The following is a 16,379-nucleotide window of genomic DNA, read 5'->3' as shown; positions in this document are numbered from 1 at the left end:
TAAGTACCTCAGATTGGTAAACACAAGCCTTTACCCACCCTAAAATTTTTTAGGCAAACCCAAGCCTACAGGACAATTATCCAAAACCCCAACCAACAGAATCAATGCCTTTTACAACTCAATCTTAATTACACAACAAAGAGAGAGCAATTTGCTACTATATCCCCAAACCATCTCCTGAGAAAGCAATATATTATCCACAATGCATCTGCCTTTGACAAAAGCAATATATTCACTCCTAGAAATCATATTAGGAAAAACATCTAGCAATCATATTGACCAACATCCTAGAAATCTTATAGGCAACCGAGGAAATTGCTCTAAACTCTTTAGCCATACTAGAGTTCAAAGCCTTAAGCATAAGAATAATCGTTGTAGAATCAAACACATCCAATAAAGATGACTCATGATAACTCCATAAAAATACTATATTTTGGGGTTTTTTTACTTAAGTTATTGATTATCTAAAAGCCATTGTCATAACATTTTATTTGCATATAGTTGTATTTAGAAAGTTTATTGCATGTGGTGGAAAAGTTTTGCATAAGCTAGTTTTTCTTTATAAAACTGATGATGCTGATGAGAAGGGTTGTGTTGGTTGTGATGATGCAGGTGATAGGAATGAACGAGGAAAAATATTTGCTATCTAAATTTTGTGTGAGGGCTAAAGGAACTGAAGATTATGATCATGAGGAACAATTTTTTTTCATGGCAATTTTATCTTGCAAGTCTGACATATTACGAGACAAAATTACTAATGTCACGTAGCCAACTGTCTATTGCACCTCATGTGAACCTCTGCCCCTACTAAGGATTTGAGACCACTGCCAGCTGCCATATTATTCACGAAATGGGCATGAATTCAAGGGTAGTTGGGGAAATTTCAAGGTCACTAAAACATAGAAATTCCCCACTATAAATAGCAAATTATGCCCACCATTTTAGAGATCCCTACTCTCACCTACCCTAAAAGCTTTGGAAAATATGGCTCAAACAACTTCTCCACTGTTCCCCTCTCGTCCTTCCTTGGTGTCCTCCATAGCCAGGCTTTGCTGGAGTAGCAGCTAGGCACTCTAGAGAGGCTAGCGTACTGGAGAAGTCTTGGTGATGGTCTGATGTCACGGTAAAGCTCTGTTTTTGGGAGCTTCCTTCCCTTGTTCTTTTTTTCTTATCTTTTAAAGGCTTAAACTTAATGAATATTTTTGGGATGATTTTAGCCACACCATGAACTATTTTATTTGGTGTTGGAAATGTTTGGATGATACTTTATTTTATGTTTAATGTATGATAAGCATGTTTATGTTTATTGTTGTTTTGTTCATTATTTTAATATTATGTCTTATCATTGTAAGAGCTTTTGAGAGATTGCCTAGTGCCTTGACATAATATTCCTAGTCTTTGTAAGAGATGTTGAGAGATAATCATTTTTCTAGGAGTTGATACCTAATATTGAGTGAGTTAGGTTAAATCTATGTGAACAAGGGAACTAATCCAGGATGGTGAGGTTCTAATCACCTTAGAGATAAAAAGAGGGTTTCAAATGACTAAAAGGGATAATACTTAATTGATAAGCTAGGGTCATTGTTTACGATGAGAGGTATTGTCGTGGAAATAGTTGTATCAGGTTCCTTACTAGAGATAGCTTAATAACACTTTAGTAAATCCTGTCAGGAAACATATGCACAACATACTTAGTTCATCCTAGGCGTAAAATAATTTCTCATTGTAGCAAATCCAACCCAATTGCTCAATTAGAAGTCTGATTGTGTGAGCTTGCTAGTCTATATTCAGAACTCAAACATTTTTTGCCTTAGCAACTTTAATTTACTTATTCTTCTAATTAATTTTTGCCTTAGCAATTTTTATTTGTTCACTCTTGCATATTTTTCTTTCCACGACAAAAATTATCTTCTCATTTTACTTCACACATGTCTTTCCTCATCAAACTTTTTCCATCATACCATCTGCCATAATACATTTATCATTTGTTTATATCATTAGATTTAAACGCTTAGGATTAGTTAGTGACGTCTATTCCTAGTTGTAGCAATCTTTAAAGAATTCCCCCAATACATGTAGAGATGATACTCACTCACTGTTGTATTACTTTCATCGATTGTGTATACTTGCACAAATTTGCATCCCACAGCACACACATTTACACTCGATCAAGTTTTTGGCACTATTGTCAGGGATTGACAATTGGTGTTTTTAAAAGTTTTGTTATAGCACTATTTTACTTCTTTATTTTTTAGTATGGATTTATTTGCTATTTTTGTTTACCCTTTTCAGGTGTTGAGTTGTTGCATAACCTGTTGAAGATCCAAGGAATCATTAGCTCATTTTGAACATGAAATTGAGAAACGTTTTCGTCAAAGAAGACAAGTTCGAAGAGCTCAAAGAATTATATATGAAGTTCGAAATGAAGTAGATGATCCTGAAGTTCGAAATGCTGTAGTAATTCATAATGATGAGGTTATAGCTTGAACACGAAATATTAGTGATCATTTAACTCCCACCTTGGACAACCTAAAACCTGGTATTGTAGCTCCCGAAATTCAGGAAGTAACTCGAATTAGAAGCATAGCACGATTGAACCCCTAAGTTTTCAAAAAAAAATTACCATGGTAAAATACTAACCAGGGGTCAACATCTTTAGCGAACACTTACTCTTTGGAAGCTACTCTCCAAGACTTCATGGTAACTTCAGGCTCTATTACAAGATCACTCTATATCTATTGAGAGCCAATGAGCATTATTACATATACATGGGTCATGTTTGCAAAGTCATAGATCATCTTTGCGAGCCTTGAAAATCCAAGAGAAAATATTGTTGCAGCAGTACACGCACGCCTACAAGGTAGTTTACCTAGTGATACTGAAATTACTAAGGCTCAAGATATGGAGCATTGTGATGTATTCACCTTAAGGAGTGACACCAAAATCTACAAAGATGTTAAGTTTGGGGGGAGACACTCGGAGAGCCCAACCATGAGATTGTGCACGAAGATCCAAAGATGCAAGAAGACTCATATTCGATGAAAAACAATAATGAGGGTTCAAAGAGTGTAACCAATGAATACAAGAAAAATATTGTCACGAAAAAAGATAAACCCCCACCAACAAGAGTGAATGAGCAAAGGGTAACTTCCAATGTCTTCAACACACTCAAATATATTGATATTCTAGGGAGTGTCAACCGCTTCAAGATGTAGAGTCTACGATGGAAGATGAAGTTGCAGAATTTTACCGTAAAAAATTTTTATGCACTGATGATCACTTGAAGCTCGATAAAGAAGAAAAGATGAGATCAAGGATATTTCAAAGGAGATGAGTCAGTCTAGCTTACTCATAGTTAGACCAAGTATGAAATTTGAACCTTTGGATTTATTTGAATTTACTCATCCTAAACCCCAAGTAACTGCTCATCTGTCTAGGCTAGAGATTCTGAAAGAATTAAGGAATGAGATAAAAATTAAGAAACAAATTCCCTGATGAGAAATTATTATTTTCTGTGACTTTTTTATGGTTTGCTCATATTGCAAATTTTCTCGTTAGTGGTAATTTGTTTCCTTACTTCATTAGGCAGAGAAAGAATAATGGCATACATGATAGTGGCTACAGTCATTGGGATGACCCCTACCTCTTCAAAAAATTTACTGCCCAGACGATTAAAAGTTGCCACATCAAAGAGAAGCGAAAAGAGATCCTATTCCACTACTATTCAACTTCATGTTGAAAACACTTAGAAGGATAGAAGACTATTGAAAAGGTCCTACAATTCATATGTGAAAGACATGAAATGTTAAAGGAAATATTTTGAATGTAGGACTATTGTATTTGTGGGGGCATTTTGGTCTATATTGGTGTTCCGATGGAACGCGATAAAACTACCATATCAATTTAGGATGTTTTGGAGTTTGTATTCCTTCAACCCTCTTTAATTTTTTACTATAGTAAATTTTTTTGTTGTGTGTTTGTTTTTCTTTTCTTTATTTACTTTTAATATTAGTTTTTTTAGAAGAATAGACTTCCAAACATGTGGAAAATAGTGAAACCCACATAGATGTTGTACCCATTTAGAAAGAAGACTCAATTGTTGTTGGCACAAATAATGATATTGTTGTTGATGTCTAACCATCTGTACAAATGCCACGAAAAAATTGCAACACCTCTGACCAGGCGTCACTTGAAGAGGACATCAAATCATGTTTGAACTTCTCCACATGAGGAATCAAAGCAAAACAACTCCACCACCATCAAAGTAGATGTTAGTCAAGGTACTTTGCATTGCATTTCATCTTTAGTTCAGTTTCTATGCATTGAGTACAATGCATCCATCAAGTTTGGGGGAGGTATTATTCATACTTAGTCATTTGCATTGATAATGTTTAGTAGAAAAAAAAATTAATTATGGCATTAGTTAGGATTAGGCTAGTTATTTGGAATAAGTTAATGATGCCCGAATGATGATATTTTTTTGCCATGGTTGGAAATTAATGTACATGACTGTTGAGGCGGATATAATCAACCCTAGAACTTGATTCTTTGTGACTCTTTGCACACGATTGTATGTTTTCTATGCTTAAGGAACTTTGAAATTTTTTATGAAAGAACTTTTGCATGCCTTGACATAAAATTTTGGTAATGAACTAAACTGCTATATCAATGTTTGAAAGGCTAAGTTAAACTCCTCAATATTTTGAATTATGTTGAATTGCAAATAAATGCCTCGTCATAACTGTATAGGGACACTCCTCTGTGTGATGGCATTTCTTGGAAACCCCTTGAATAAATGGCAACCTTAGCACATGAGTGAATAAAAGTAGTCACGAGATGACTATATCTGACTAGCTTGGGGATGGAAGGTATGCTCTCATTCATCTAGAGTTCGGGATGGTAGTTGTGATAGGATGGATCCCCTTGTGCAATGCTAAAAAAATTGAAAAATTAAAAAGTTTAATTGTTGAATAAATATGAGTAATTTTGAGCTTAATGAATAGTTTTATGCATTGGCAAAACAAAAGAACTTATTTAGGGACTTTCTGATTTTGTTAAGCATAGACTAGATACAATCATACACACACACACCTGCAAAGGATCTTGGCCTATGGAAAGGTATTTGACTTCTCAATTAGTCTAGCATGTTGAAGGCAAACTATTTTATGAGGGATGAAATTTTAGACCACTTGACTATCTTGATTTAGACTTTGTCATATCATTTTATTTTTCTATTGATCATTATCCATTACTTGAGGACAAGTAATAACTTAAGTTTGAGGGTTTGATAACAAAGTAAAAAGACTATATTTTGGGTGTTTTTACTTAAGTTATTGATTATCTAAAAGTCATTGTCATAACATTTAGTTTCATATAGTTGCATTTAAGGCATTTATTGCATGTGATGGAAAAGTTTTGCATCAGCTAGTTTTTCTTTATAAAACTGATGATGCTTATTAGAAGTGGAAATGGTGAGAAGTATGATGAATGATAGTTCTATACTTGTTTCATTGTGGATATATACATTGAGGAATGCATCATACATATTGAATAGGGTACCTAGTAAGGCAATTCCTAAGACACCTTATGAATTGTGGACATCTAGAAAGCCTAGTTTAAGATGTATTCACGTGTGCAGCTGCCAAGCCAAAGTAAGGATATATAATTCACATGAAAAGAAGTTGGATTCCAAGACCATTAGTGGTTGTTTTATTGGATATTCATAGAGGTCAAAAAGGTATATATTTTATTGTCCTAACCATAGTACGAGAATTATAGATTCTGGGAATGCTCGCTTCATTGAAAATGAAAAAGTCTGTGGGAGTATGGGAACACGTAATGTAGAGATAAGAGAGTTATTGATAGACCAAAACCCATCAAGTGATCCATCTCAAGTTGATGTTCTTATTATTGTAGCACGACCACAAGGCATGAATATAGAACAACAATAAATAAATGCTCCAAATCCAATTATAAATGCCAATGTTTAAGAAGATGAGGAAAATGCTCAAGTTAATGAGCAAGTGCAACCTCAAGAAGAAACAATATTAAGGAGGTCTACTAGATAGAAAAGTTCGGCTACTTCAAATGAGTATATAGTTTATGCACTTAAGTATGAAAGTGACTTAAGCATTGATAATGATCCAATCTCTTTTGACCAAGCCATGAACGATGAAAATTCTAATAAGTGGTTGATGGCCATGAAGGAGGAGTTGAAAATTATACATGATAACAATGTTTGGGAAATGATGAAATTTCCAAAGGATTCTAAAAGAGTCGACTGTAAGTAGGTCTTTAAGACCAAGAGAGACTCTAGGGGCAATATCGAGAGGTACAAATCCAAACTTGTTGCCAAAGGTTACACTCAAAAGGATGTCATTGACTATAAACATACTTTCTTTCTGATTTCTAGAAATGACTCCTTAAGGATTGTAATAACTTTGATAGCATATTTTGATCTTGAGCTTCACCAAATGGATGTTAAAATAGCCTTTGTCAGTGGAGATTTGGAAAAAGAGGTATATATGGATCAACCTTAAGGTTTTGAGACCACAAGTGAAAGAAATCTGGTATGTAGTTTGAAGAAATCAATATATGGATTAAAACAATGGTACTTGAAGTTTAATGATATTGTATTGTCATATGACTTTGTAGAAATGACCCTTAATCGATACATCTATATGAAGGTTGTGAGAAACAAGTTTATAATCCTTGTGTTGTATGTAGATGATATTCTTCTTGCCGCTAGTGATCGTGGGTTATTGCATGATGTTAAGGGCTACATTTCTAGTATCTTTGGGATGAAGGATATGGGTGAGGCTCCCTATGTGATCGGAATAGAATTACTTCAATATAGATTACAAGGAATTTTGGGATTGTCTCAAAAGGCTTAAATCAATAAAGTTTTAGAAAGATTTAAGATAAAATCATGTACATCTAGTCTAGTTCCCTTTAGAAATGAGACAATTTAAGTCTGTCCCAATGTTCCAAGAATGACATAGAGTGCAAATAAATGTATAATATCCCTTATGCTTCTTTAGTCGGGAGTTTGATGTATGCTCAGACATGTACTAGGTTGGATATAAGCTTTGCAATCGGTATGTTGGGTCGTTATCAATCAAATCCTGGACTGGTTCATTGGAGAGCTGCAAAGAAAGTTTTAAGGTACTTACAAGGCACTAAGGATCACACGCTCACATATAGAAGAACTAATAACCTTGAGGTTGTTGGTTACTCGGACTCGGACTATGCCGGATGTTCGGATACCCAGAAGTCCACATTCGACTTTGTGTTCCTTCTAGCTGATGAAGTTGTCTCATGGAAGAGTGATAAGCAGTCTGTCATTGTTACTTCCACTATGGAGGCTGAATTTGTAGCATGCTTTGAAGCTAAAGTTAAATCATTATGGATGAGCAATTTTGTTGATGGTTTAGGCATTGTTGGTACCATTGCTAAATCGATGAGGATTTAATGTGATAATGAGACAGTTGTATTCTTCCCTAAGAACGATAGATACTCTAAGGGTGCCAAACATATGGATTTAAAGTATCTATCTGTCAAAGAAGATGTGCAAAATCAAAGAGTTCAAATAGTGCACATTTTTACCAATGATATGATTGCATATCTGTTGACTAAAGGACTAGATCCTAAGACATTTATTGGCCATGTTAGTGAAATGAGAGTAGTCGCGAAGTCCTTTTATAGCGGATGATTAGTCATACATGTATGAATATATGTCATGCACATTTATGTTTGTTTGATAATCTAAATATCGATTTTTTTTGGATTTTGCTTATCTATGAATCATATTTTAGTTATGCATATTTTGTTATTATTATAGATGTTGGATCTTATTTTAAGACATTGTCGGATAAGATGTTTTTGGGTGTCTATCTTATTAAATTGTGTTTGTTTGAATTGGATTGACATGTAATACATGAAGGAATAGGGATGTTTGTCAAGCTTGTGACCGCCATGATTCGATCGGTTTAGTTCTTACGAAGTTGTGACTTGTATATTACATTATTTAAGTGTGCTTAAATTATGTTAATATGTTATATACTTGTCATATATGAATCAAGTAAGAGAATGTTAGAAATTTTGATTTCTAATATTAATTCATATAATTTAATTAATTGATAATTGTTGTTGTACACACGGTAATGATTAGCGTAGTATTGAGGAGGCAATTATCGGGTGTAAATCGCTCAGTCCCATAACGTGAAAATATAAGCTTGAGTGGTGTTATGTGTAACTAAAAAGTAGAGGGTCTTTCGGTTATTTTGTGATTTAAAAAACATAGTGGAATCAGTTTTTTAAAAAGCTCACATAGTAAAAAGTTTTTTTTTCAAGGCTTTTTCTTTTTCTCTCTTAAAAGAAAACAAGAACACTCTCTCTGTTTTGAGGTTCTGATTCTTTCATCAAGAATCAAACAAGTCTTGATATCATCACAAGACAAATTGAGGATTATACAATACTGGGATTTGATAAAATTTATTATTTCTTGCTTTTGGGATATTCAACTATCATAATGGAATCATAAAGTAAGTTTTCATTTCTTTTACTGAAATTCTTAATAATTATGCCATGAGCTTGATTTGGTTGATTTAATTACTCTATCAAGATCCTTATGAGTTAATTGCTTCCGCATTCAAGATTAATTGACTTTAACAATTAAGACATATCTTGAATGGATGAATTAAGTTAGGGTAGAATGTATGTATTTTAAGGTTCACTTGAACTATATAAAGGGTTGTAATTGATGCACCATTCGAGATGAGAAGTAACATTAATATAAATGTAATAGGAAAATATTATTTAGTGCTTACAGTGTAGATGAGGTCCGATTCGGTTCGTATGTGCTCGTTTTAGACAAGATCCTCCCGGTAGAATATTATTTATTAGAGTTTATTTTATCGTTTATAGCCGTTATAAAATATTTTATCGTTCAAGTATACTTGAAGTGTTTTGGCGTTATTGTGCAAAAAAAATTGAAATATAAAAAATAGATGTATGAAATAGTAAAAAAAATTCATTCCAAATGCCAACTTCAAAAAGTCCAAATGTGATGGTAATACCAAAATAGGAACAACTTGAAGCATTTTGTTGAGATGTGCATTTGACCTTTGATGAGGTAAGTTCACTTTGAATGGGTTGCTACTTCAATTTGAAAGCCTAGTTTCTTCCTAAATTCTCATGCTCTCTCAGCTTCCTTGAGGTTATCATTTTGCGATTATTGATATCCGAGTCATACCAAAAAGCTCATTCAAAGTGAATGACATGTACCATGCATGTATGTATTCTAAGGTGTAGGTCGCCAACATTAAACCATGCATGTATACATATAATGAATGCATATAATTACTTATTCCTTGATCTTGTTGCACTCTTCAACATTAGTTTGGAAGATGAAACAGTTGTGGCCAACATAGAAGAGACGTGGAATTGGGGCAGCATCCCTTTTCATTGTAATGCCATGAACACTCCATTTTCCTTCAACATTAACTGTTTGAGAATAGGGTAGTTGTAAAGATATGCGTGTCTTCCATTCTTCAGCATCATTTGAAGCACATTTGATGTTTGATGAGGTAAGTCCCATTTTGTTCGAGGATTTCATTCACTTGAATGATGCGATGCGTTGCTACTTCTTTTTCCCTAGACATGTAATGTTCCAATCTTTCTCGGGGTTACTTCTTCTGTCGACCGTTAAACCGGAGTCCTTCGGAGTCGTCACCGACGTAAAAATATATTTAAAAGATCAAAGTCAAGAAAGCCCCTTTGTTTTTGTGTTGTTTTTAATGGAGGAAATGTGATAATGTTGGATTGTTTAGGGGTGAAATGTGTGAATTCTAGATTGATAATTTTATCAAAGTATAGAGTTATCAATGCAACTACAAAACCATGTTTAAAAAACTGGGAGTATGATGCATGTGATAGTGTTTAGGTAAAATTATTATATTCGTCCCTGGACTTCTTTTAAAGCCCAGAATTACCTATATCGTTTAAAAGATGAGATTTTTTTAGGAAAAATATTGAAAAATGCTATTTGAAACATTATTGTTTCAGTCTCAAATAAAGCCATTAAGAATAAGCAGATAGCACAACTTAGGTCCCAAATCATCAATTACTTCTGTCTCACTGCCTGGTAAAGAATGAAGTTTACCAGTTAAACAGAAAGTGGAAGGAAAGAAAACAAATGGGACCAGAGAAGGGGAGAAAGCAGGGTACTAGGGGGTTTGAAACACCTGCAACCATGATTTCCGAGAGCATTCGATCCGATTCAGTATAAAAATAAACATTAAGAACAAAAGTATGTCTAAATTTCCTGTGTAGCTACCTACTTAATGTACTGAGAAACCCACTTAAAACCATCTCCATAACCCATTTTACGAACAATGCTACACATGAATACCTCGAGGGGGCGAACCTTCGAGTCTCCCAAATTGACCTTACCCTTGCCTGTAGTGAAATTGGTCAGGCCAAGGTGATATCGCAGCTCATCTCAGAGGCAGCGTATGGTATATCGATCTTGTTGCCCAAGATGAGGAACGGAACATTAGCTAAAGATTCATCTGAGAGAAGAGCGTCCAACTCCCTTTTTGACTCGGCAAACCTTTCCTTGTCATAAGCATCCACCAGGTAGACAACCGCATCCACCTACAAACAAATTCCGTATCACTTTCGTTATGCTCTGCATTAAAAAGAAAATATTAAATGCTTTCGTAATCAAGTTCTCATTCATAACATTGCACTGGTTATAGCTGAGCCTCTGAAAATTTGCAGGGCCCTTTTAGAACAATACACCCCAGACCCAGACACAAGACAAGACAAGCCAAGGATAAAAGAATCAGAGTATGTATAACTGAAAGACTGAAATAAAAAGAGAAAAATCCATATTCGTTTTCCGGTTGTAATCTTGACAGAGAGCGCAAATATATGGTGTGCGGTGAGGTACTATCAAAGCACCTTTTTCCCGAAATTAAAGGCACCATCAGCGAACTCCCCATTCTTATTCGTTGCCCCTCATGAGTCAGATAATCACAAGAATTATTATCTGAGATTATAAAGGCACATTCGGGGAAAAAAACTATGACAAGAAGCTCCGGCAATCATTGAGATCCTGAAGTTGAAAATAAAAAAAAAGGTAGCATACTAGATGAATACTACAACTAAATTATTGAATCCCCACTCACACATAAAAATTGACCATATTTGATCATAGTTGAACAACGGATTAATGCGTTTAGGACTTATCGCCTAATGTTCAAATCATAAAAGACACAGTTATGTACTAATGGAATCTATTCTCCACAACCTGAATAAATACTTAAAAAAAAGAGCCAAATAGCAACTAAACATTGGATGAGAAAGACATAGTTTTTCTCTAAACATAATCAAATGGATTTCCAGGTAAAAGAAATGCTATGTCACTCGGCCTCGAGTGCGAGTGCTGGACTAGTATCCAACGCAAGTGTTGTTAAATTTATATTTTGAAGGTATCTAGAGATCATATCCTCGTATGCGTCGGACACGGGTACTTCAAATCTGAACAACATAGAGGAAATGTACCTTGGCGTAGTAATCTTTCCAAACTCTTCGAGCAATCTGATGGCCACCCAAATCGAAAGCCTTAAACTTGATTTTCCCAATACTCAATTCCTCCGACGTCGGATGCTGTGTCGGCTGATGCTGAACTAATCTCTGCAAAATCCCATTACCAACATCCATTAAACACCAAATTTCAATCATCTTATTACTGAAGAAAACAATCAACCAATCCGTAACAATTCTTACTCTGGTTTTCCCCCCGGATAAATATCAATTTAAAATCCTTCCATCTAAAAGGGCTAATCTCACCCAAATTTCATCAACAGTAAAAGAGAGAACAAGATGCATACCCTTAATTATCATGAATCAAATTAGATCAGACATATAGAACTATAAAAGAAAACCCAATAATATCAACGCAAATCTAATCCCCCAAAACGGTATATTGATATGGTTTATGAATAATACCTCATCTTTGAGCATATGAAGCAGCGTGGTTTTGCCGGCATTATCAAGCCCTAAAAACAAGATCTTGGCATCCTTTCGCCATAAACCCAGGGAAGCAAGGATCTCATAGAACCAATCGAAGATAAACATGATTTAATTCCTCCAGTAGATGAAAATTTTGAATCTTCAGTATTAACAATCAAATTGCTTGTTTGATGGATGGGGGGTACATAATAGAGGGTGAGTTGATCCTTAAAGGACTAAATCTGGGCCGTCCAAATTATGAAATGAATGGATCTGCTAAAAGTGGCCTGTTATATATAACAAAGGGCTTGATCAAGAGAGAGAGATTATACAAAATTATGGGATCAACGTAAGATTTTATGTTAAGAGATATAAATTTAAAAGTTTTCATAAAAAATTACAAATATAAAATTAAAAAATTAAAAAAATGTGAAATTAAATTATTGATATAAAATATAAAAAAATATATAAACCATATAAGAATTTAAAAGTTTTCAAAAGGTTTAACCATATTCAACATCCTCTATTTATTTCTGGATAAATCTAGGGAGAGAGAGAATAAACATGTTAAACATCTATTATATGATACGAGGGGTATAAAGAAATATGACAATACATCCTCAAATTTATTGTCTCATTTATTAAATTTAGTGCAATGTGCATGAACCAAACTATTTCAATGTTTAAAGAGATGGTTATTATTTCTAGAGGTTTGAGGTTTGAGAACATCATATGATAAGGATATTTGAGCATTCATTATCAAATAATTTGAGAGCCTTTCAAATAGATATCACTTGTATTAATCATTAGATCAATAAAAAAAATTAGCGCAATGTATATTTCCACCAATATAAGTGAATCCAAAGAGGATTTAACAGTCCAAAAATAAGCTTAGTTCTGTTAGAATTGTAGTGCAAGTCTTTCCTGATTCATTAATAGAAGAATTGTAGTTGAGACAATTATTGACAATTTACTCCTTTTCATTTGGATGGAGAGTTATGGTTGGTGATTGTTATGGTCTGCAGGAAATGTGTTGAAAATATTTTGATATTTTGATATTTCGATATAACAAATTAAGTTAAATGAATTTTAAGATTTTCCAAAATGATTTTCTAAGTATATTCGATATAATTATTCGAATATCAAAACATTACTCAAAATATTTCAAAAATCATTTTTAATCCTTACTTAAGTGTAAAATTAAGTTTTAATCTTAAAACAATTTCAAAATAATCTTTCAAAGTATTTCGAACCATTTCAAAGCCAAAAATTCCAGATTGCTCAGAGGGAACCGATTCCCCCCCCAAGGGGGTACCGATTCCCCCCTGAATGGTTTGGCTCCGAGATTTCCAGAATGCTCGGAGGGAACCGATTCCCCCATAGGGGGTACCGATTCCCCCCTGTTCAACGGTCGAAATATTTGAATTTTACACTTAGGGAACCGATTCCCCATAGGGGGTAATGATTCCCCCCCACGCTCCAAACTGTTTTATTAATTGTTTTCACACTAAAACGGCTATATGATCTTCACTAATCATCCCCAACGTTCAGAAGAGATTCAAGGTGTATTTAAACAAGTTCTGAAACCCTTGATCAACAAGAAATCATAGAGAAACAAGAGAGAAAGCATCAAACATCAAGTTTGTGCAAATCAAGCCAATTTTCCTTTCAATATTCATTTTGCTTTCAAGAACACCATTTGTGCTCATTTGTAATTATCTTTGAGTGTTATTTTCTTGTTCTAGAATTGTGCAAACATCTTACCTTGTGAGGTTTTCTTGTAAGTTTGCAAATTTGTAATCTTCTCTTTGGGAAAAAGAGTGTTCTCAAGAGTTGGGGTATACTCTTGAGGGATTTTGTAAGTTATCTCTTTGGCCTCAAAAGAAAGAACAAATTAGTGAATTTGTTGGAAAATCCTTAGTGTGGATAGCTAAGGTAGTGGACGTAGACTTTGTTTGAGAAAGTCGAACCACTGTAAATCGCTGTGCAATTACTTTCAATTTTTCTGCAAAAGCTTCCACGAAATTTTTAATTGCCAATTCACCCCCCTCTTGGTCGATTCCGTCGATCGATTAACTCAACAATTGGCATCAGAGCCTAACTCATTTGAAGGTTTAATCGCCTCTTGAGTCGATTCGGGAAGAGTTATATCGATTATTAAAGTCATCAATGGCTTCCGCTTCAAACTTCGACTCCGGTCTCGATTCGATGCCCGTCAACAAGCCTCATTTCTTCAATGGAGCTAACTATGCCTATTGGAAGAACAGAATGACGTACTTCATTCAAGCAAGTGACATGGGAGCATGGAATGCTGTAGAAGAAGGATACATCAAACCTCTCACTCATCCAAGGTTGTGGAGTGAAGGAGAGACAAGAATGTTCCAGCTCAACTCCAAAGCCATCCATATTATTTTTTGTGCTCTTGGACCAGATGAATACGAAAGAGTTTCATCGTGTACAACCGCCAAAGAAATATGGGACAAGCTTCAAGTCACACATGGAGGTACAGATGAGGTAAAGAAATCAAAAATTAGTATTCTAACGCATAGCTATGAAAATTTCAGGATGAAACCAAATGAAGACATCAAAGCTATGACGGATAGATTTTCAACGATTGTCAATGGTCTCAAATCATATGGAGAGATCATCTCAAATGAAAAGCTTGTGAGGAAGTTAGTCTACTCCCTCCCAAAATCATGGCAATCAAAGAAGACGGCAATCATCGAGTCTAAGGACCTATCGTCCTTAACTCTTGAAGAACTTATCGATTCACTCCTCACTCATGAGATGATGCTTGAAGATGAGGTGGACCTTGATAAAGTTGAAGAGACACCAAAGGAAAAGGAGAATAAGAAAAATATTGGAGTTGCTCTCAAATCCACAAAAGATGAGAGTGATTCTAATAATGATGATGATGACGAGGAAATGGCATTGTTTGCCAAACGGTTCAGAAAAATGATGAAACCTTACCAAGGAAGAAAATTCAAACGAAACGAAGGCCTCAAAAATGAACCAAAAGATAAGGACCCAATCATTTGCTATGAATGCAAAAAGCCGGGGCATGTCAAATATGATTGCCCACAATTGAAGAAAAAGGGTCAATCAAAGAATAAGCACAAGGCTCATGTGGCTACATGGAGCGATGAAGAAAGTTCCGATAAAGAGGAACAAGAAGTAGCAAACTTGTGCTTGATAGCATTCGGGGAAGATTCTAAGGTAACCCCTAACTCATCCGATTTTGATGATTTATCTTATGATGAGTTATTTGAGGAGTACAATGGGTTGGCTTCGGATTATTAGAAATTGTTTTTAAAATATAAAAATGATGTTTCAAAATTGAAAAATGAAAACAAACTCATATCCAAAACCAACAACGATCTTGAAAGTAAAATCAAAGATTTGCAAATCAAACTAGAAGAGTTTGAAAAGAAAAATTTAGATTTGCAAAATTTACTTTCAAAGATCAATGATGATCATCAAAAGAAAATTGATGATCTTAAAACTTCTTTTGATAAAGTTGGAACAAACATTTTGAAAAAGGTGGAAATTCAAAATCCAACTTTGTTAGAAAAAGTTTTAGAAACTACAATCATAAGGTCCCCAAAGAACCTCTAATGGAAAAATCATTAGAAGTATGTGGGTTCCTAAAGAACTCATTACTACTAAAGATAAAAATATCCTACACAAATGGATACCTAAGGGGACTAGGATTTTGGAAACTAATGAATATGGACCCAAAAGAATTTGGGTACCAAAAATCAAATATTAATCTATGTTTGTAGGGAAATGAGCATTGCTACAAGGCACGGGAAACAAATTCAAATTCATGGTACCTTGATAGTGGATGCTCAAGACATATGACCGGAGACAAAAGCCGGTTCATTGAGCTTAACGTCAAAAATGGAGGAGAAGTGACTTTTGGAGACAATTCAAAAGGTCACATTGAAGGTATTGGTACAATAGGTAACACCTCTTCCATACAAATTAAGAATGTTTTATATGTGAATGGATTAAAGCATAATCTATTGAGTATTAGTCAATTATGCGATAAAGGATTCAATGTCTTATTTGAAATTAATGGTTGTAAAGTCATTGACATTGCATCTAATCGGATTATGCTTGTTGGTCATAGAATATGAAACATTTACATGGTGCATTTAGATTCTATTGATATGACTAATTTATGCCTAGTTGCTAAGGATGAGCATGATAGTTAGTTATGGCATAGGAGACTAGGTCATGCTAGTATGAGTGTTTTGCAACGGTTAATTCAAGGAGACTTAGTAAGAGGGTTGCCTAAGCTTAAATTTGATAATGATAAAATCTGTGATGCTTGTGCTAAAGGAAAACAAAAACGAGTT

General features: G+C 34.5%; 1 non-coding gene and 1 pseudogene across 1 annotated transcript; both read right to left on the bottom strand.

Moving 5' to 3' along the window:
• Positions 1-10,271: 10,271 nt before the first annotated feature.
• LOC120154817 lies at positions 10,272-12,223 on the bottom strand (annotated as a pseudogene).
• Positions 10,937-11,060, bottom strand: LOC120154937. Its single transcript, XR_005518921.1, has one exon. It is a non-coding gene; the product is annotated as a small nucleolar RNA snoR83 (small nucleolar RNA).
• Positions 12,224-16,379: the final 4,156 nt, after the last annotated feature.

Source organism: Hibiscus syriacus, unplaced genomic scaffold, assembly GCF_006381635.1.
Source record: "Hibiscus syriacus cultivar Baekdansim isolate YM2019G1 unplaced genomic scaffold, ASM638163v2 tig00111151_pilon, whole genome shotgun sequence".
Taxonomy (NCBI): Eukaryota; Viridiplantae; Streptophyta; class Magnoliopsida; order Malvales; family Malvaceae; genus Hibiscus; species Hibiscus syriacus.
This window is presented reverse-complemented; position numbering and strand designations above follow the sequence as displayed.